This window comes from Amphiura filiformis, chromosome 3 (genome assembly GCF_039555335.1).
Source record: "Amphiura filiformis chromosome 3, Afil_fr2py, whole genome shotgun sequence".
NCBI lineage: Eukaryota > Metazoa > Echinodermata > Ophiuroidea > Amphilepidida > Amphiuridae > Amphiura > Amphiura filiformis.
The window spans coordinates 12,405,944-12,411,121 of record NC_092630.1 but is presented as its reverse complement, the minus strand read 5'-3'; the positions used below and the strand labels follow the sequence as shown (position 1 = coordinate 12,411,121).

The 5,178-nt window shown below is 41.8% G+C and overlaps 1 pseudogene; it reads right to left on the bottom strand.

Moving 5' to 3' along the window:
• Nucleotides 1–3,241: 3,241 nt before the first annotated feature.
• Nucleotides 3,242–4,180, bottom strand: LOC140147064 (cytochrome P450 2J4 pseudogene; annotated as a pseudogene).
• Between the last annotated feature and the right edge of the window lie 998 nt (nucleotides 4,181–5,178).

Sequence of the window (5,178 nt, the reverse complement as noted above, 5' to 3'; positions counted from 1 at the left end):
TAGAGTGTGTTCCCGGACGAGCCCCCAATTATTACGGGTCGCAACCGCAATTAACTTAAGGGCCAAAACACCTATTACCCAAGATCACTACAAAACACACTGTTTGTATAAGCTAACAAAAACGGTACATTTCTATTTCTTGAGTACAGTATGCATTGACAATAATAAATCATAAAAACACAGGTCTTACTCCAACAGACATTATTACAATATTACCAGCATCTTGTAATATAATTAAAAGTTCTGTTGCACTCAATGTTTAGAACGACTGTTGTATATCATGTGTCAAACGTGTCCAGCGAAGTGAGCCTGGTCCCATCACTACCCAAGCGTGTGTCCACCCAGACCGACCGGTTAAACAAACAAACATATTCTCTGCGTAGGCCTATATAATATAGCCTTGTACAAATGACAACTATCACTAGTTTCTCCTGGAAGCAATAACCACCCACTCTGTTCCACTTTCATGAGACGTGTCCCTTCAGAAACAAGACTCCAGCAAGTCGAAGAAAGATACACATTCCCTTTTGGGATAGATGCACCTCCATTGGCGTACTCCAAATCATCTCCGTTCTGGCTGGAATAGAAGCTTTTTACCTTAAGGTACCAGTTATTTTTACCACTGTATATCCTAAACAAAGGCAGATATGTCATTAATAGAACCAGCAGCCAATAGCTGCATCTTTTAGTTTGAATTTAAGACCTCATTCGTTACAATCAATCAACAAAAAAGACACGATGATCCAAAAACGCAAGGAAGATGCATGAGTTGCAGTTTTAAAGTTACTCCATTGCATTTGTACATAAAGCGTTCTCTAGACTACACCAGGCACAAAAAGAAACTCGTCAGTCGGTTATAGTCATCCTTGCTGTTCAACAACCTGATAATGTTGGATGATTCTGAAATACACAATTTGTTAATTTGACTTTCCGTTCTCATTTGACACCCTGTTCGTAAAAATCGAAAAAGAATTGACCAAGATATGCGCCTCCAAATCCTCAAACCGCAAAATGAAAAGTTGCAATTTCAACGATTCAATTGTGCCTTTATTCAATTACGCTTGTTACTTTGTGCCCTTTGTGCTTTATTGATTTATTTTATTTATTTTTATTTATTTTATTAGCCAGGCTATCCCAATAGTGCTCAGAAGCTACTAAATTCAAGGGATGCCATCCGGATATGACGGGACAGGGATATGGGAAGAGGTCCGATTGTAGATGCAGTATGAAAACCGGAGCACCCGGAGAAAAACCTGCGAGGACGAGTATGTGGTACCGTGGTGAATTGAACCCTGCCAACAGCGGTGAGAAGCGAGTGAGAAGACAATACACTAACCCGCCCTCCGAATGGCCGTGGTGCTTGTGTGCAATACAACAATGCGTTCCCATTGAAAATCATTGATATTGTAACTTTTGATTTTAGGGTTTGAGGCTTTGGAGGCGCATATCTTGGTCAATTCTTGTTCGATTTACGAACAGGATATCAAATGAAAAAGCAAAGTCCAATTAACAACATGTATATTTCAGAATAATCCAAAATTATCAGGTTGTTGTACAGCAAAGATGACTATAACTGATCTGTTTTGTGGCCTGTATATCTCGACAGCTAGTATTATAGATGCACCAAGTAACTATGCACCAGTAAATAATACAATATTTTAATCACTTTCTATTTTTAGCTATAAGTTCATACGATCTTGGACTGGTGATGAGTCCACTGATACCTCTCATGGATGGGGCCTTCGCATCAGATGGTCTTGTGATATCGAATGAGTGCAAGATGTAAGTGAAGAACAAGAAGACCTCCATTTTAGCGAGATTATCACCAAGACATACTCGATGACCTGGGAAACAAAATACAAAAGAGGAAAATCAGTGGACATTCTTGATAATTTGATTAGAATAAGGAGCGATCGTTATTTATGGCAGGGGGGAATGGGTAAATTTAGGGGGGAACACGAAATGTTTTTGTGGTCTTGAGGGGGGAACCTGAAATTTTAGTTGAACCAAGAGGGGGGATTGTATAATTTTAAATGGAGAAAATTGGGAAAACAAGGGGAATTTTTTTGTCGATATTTTGCCAAAACACCCATTCCCCCTGCCGTAAATAACGATTGGTCCATAACTAGGGCTCAGAATCACGAAATCTGGCGTAAAGTGACACACATATATTACAAGGTCACTTGAATCAGCAGCTCTTATTGTAATTGGGAAAGTAAGTGTTATCTATCACTAAGTACGTTTGTACGTGTAGCTCATTTTGATTTTCACAGTTTGAAGTGTGTGGCGCTGAATCAACTGATTTATATATTAGCCATAAAATCTGTTAATTTGGCGCCTCATCCTGTACAGAGGGGTCCAGAGGTAACGCCCCAAATACTCCTGGATATTAGCTATTCAAATTTGAGTTAAGGGGTACAAATAATCTAAATTTAGTAAAGAATTAGCGGCAACAACGAAATGTCATATCATTGAGGCGAATGGCAAACAGTGGCGCTTGCCGCTTTGCCGCTCTGACAACGATTTTGCCTCACTGCGAAGTCGCACCGAAACGCTATAGCGGCGACCAACGGCAAGCCGATACGATCACTCCATCGCTTTGCCAAAAGCGGGATCGCTAGAGTTGAATTCAAGTCAATTTGGGGAGCGGCACCGCTCTGCATGACATTATAAGAACAGGAAACGATTGACTTTTGACGGTGCTGAGCGGCAATTGGCGTTCATATAATCAGCAACGCTTGCAGAAAGGTACAAGCGGCATAATGAAGCGTCACGCCGCTCAGCAGCAAGTGGCAGAAAGTATAAAACCAGCATTAATGCTGGTTTCATACTTTCCTGCCGCTTGCCGCTTTGCCGCTCTGAAGATGATTTTACTTCACTGCGCAATCTCACCAAAAACGCTAGCGGTGACCAGCGGCAAGCCGATATATCGATTACTCCACCGCTTTGCCGCGGCGGCAGCACCGCTGGGAGTTGAATTCAAGTCAACTCGGAGCGGTGCCGCTCTGACGTATGAGAACAAAATACGATTTTGGAGCGGTGCTGAGCGGCAAGAGTAGCTTTCAGAGTCATGCCGCTGCCGCTTAGCGGTGTGCCGCTCCGCTTGCAGAAAAGTACAAGCGGCATGATGAAGCGTCATGCCGCTCAGCGGCAAGCGGCAGAAAGTATGAAACCAGCTTAAGAGAGTACTGACCTGAACCAAAGGGCATGAACTCCTCCCGATGATGCAGCTTTTCCGCCTTCATCCAAGAATCTCTGGCTTGAATTGATCTGGTTCGGTCCATACATCTGGATCATTATGCAGTGCCCAAACATTGGCAGCTACGTATGTCCCTTTTGGTATGTCATATCCGGCTAGTTTTGTGTCTTCGGAAGCCACATGAGGTATCCCAAGTCCAAATGCTGTCCGAATACGCTGAATCTCCAGTAGAACAGCTTCCGTGTAATGAAGCAATAACCTATCAGCCCATTGCGGCTTACGCATGCGACCTACAACAGTATCTATTTCTTGCTGAACTTTAGCCTGAATCTCTGGATACATCATCATGTAAAGAAGAGCCCATCGCAATGTTGTTGTGGTTGATTCGGTGCCCGCTAAGAAAAGAAACGTTGCCGTAGCTGTGATAGACTTTACGTCTATGTAGTTTGCCCGATCGCCTGTTTCTTCCTTTACAAGTTCAATTTCATTGAGAAAAACATCGATGATGTCGTGCATATTTTCTTTATCAAAATTACGCTGATGTTCATCAACGTGGTTCTGAAGAAATTGTCTAAATTCAGAAAAATTGGAAGTAACTTCTTTGTACTTTCCAGGAAATATATATTTAGCAGTTGGAAGAAATATAACTGGACCACCTGCTCCTATCATGGTGATCATTTTGTTCAACATCATAATGAGATGTTGAAATTCAGGATCAGCGTGATCATATCGCTTGCCAAAAACTACGGAGCAAGTGACATTGGCCACAGCATTTCCAATCAGAATATGCGGGTTAAGAGGCTCTTCCTTGCTAGCCTGAACTCCATCAACCAAAGTGTTGGCTTCTTTACTGATGTTGCCTTCAAAGTTGCTTCTCCCTACCCCAAAAGTTTGGAAAGTGTTGAAGGTGAGAGTACGGTGGTATTTCCATGATTTACCCGAACTAGCATTCAAGCCTGAAACATCAAAATCAGAATACATAGACCTTATGTTTGTGTTGTATATAGCTATAATGTTAATGTTGTATAGCCAAAAATGCCTCTGCTCGTATGATATGGCAAAAGATTTAACAAATTAAGTAACATGCAAATAAATGGTACACAAAATGGAGTCGAAGATTACACATGTCAATTAAATTACACATAAAGTTGGGTCCCATAACAACGCATGCCTGAAAAATGCTGAGTGAACAAGAAAGTCTTCAGTGACTTCTAAAACAGTCAATATTGACTTAATATCCCTGATCAATTCTGGAAGCTGATTGCATACTGATCATGGTGAGGGATCAGAAGCAGAGAAAGCTACAGCAGTAAGCAGTTGCTGACGTGAGAAAGCAGAATCTTGGACAGTCATATCCAGTTACCACGATAGAATAATGCTTTAATTCCGTGTGGTGGTAACTGAATAGTTGTACAAGATTCTGTTCGGGCTACGTTGCTGACAGGCCCCCCTTACTACTCATATCTTGGATTTCGCTGCTTGTTTTATTCTAATAATGTTAATCACAAAACGAAAGACGACATTGACATTGTAATGCTTTGTTGTACGAGCAGGATACCACAGATAAAAACAAAATAAAAAAGAGAAACATTTACAGGGATCCTAAGGTAAAGGAGAAGCTAGTGGAAAACACTCTTGGAAACCTGAGTGGCATACAAGCGCTCCATCACCGCGCCTCTGTCACGGCTTCGGCACTCAGTCCTCTCGCGTTCTAGCTGCTTGCCCTTCGGTTGGGCGAGGGGTTACTAAGATTAATGTCATAATATTAAACCTCAGTAACATAAAGAATTATCAGCACATCAAGACCAGTCAAAACGTACGGTTCTGGACGTTTCATCAACCATTGGTTGATTTCATCAACAGTGTTGTAGTTTTGAAGTGCTGTGCATGTGATATTGAAGTGCTGTGTGATATCCGGCAACACTAGGAGTTGGAGTAGCATCGCCCCTGTGTTCTAGAGTTGCCGGATCAATATCACA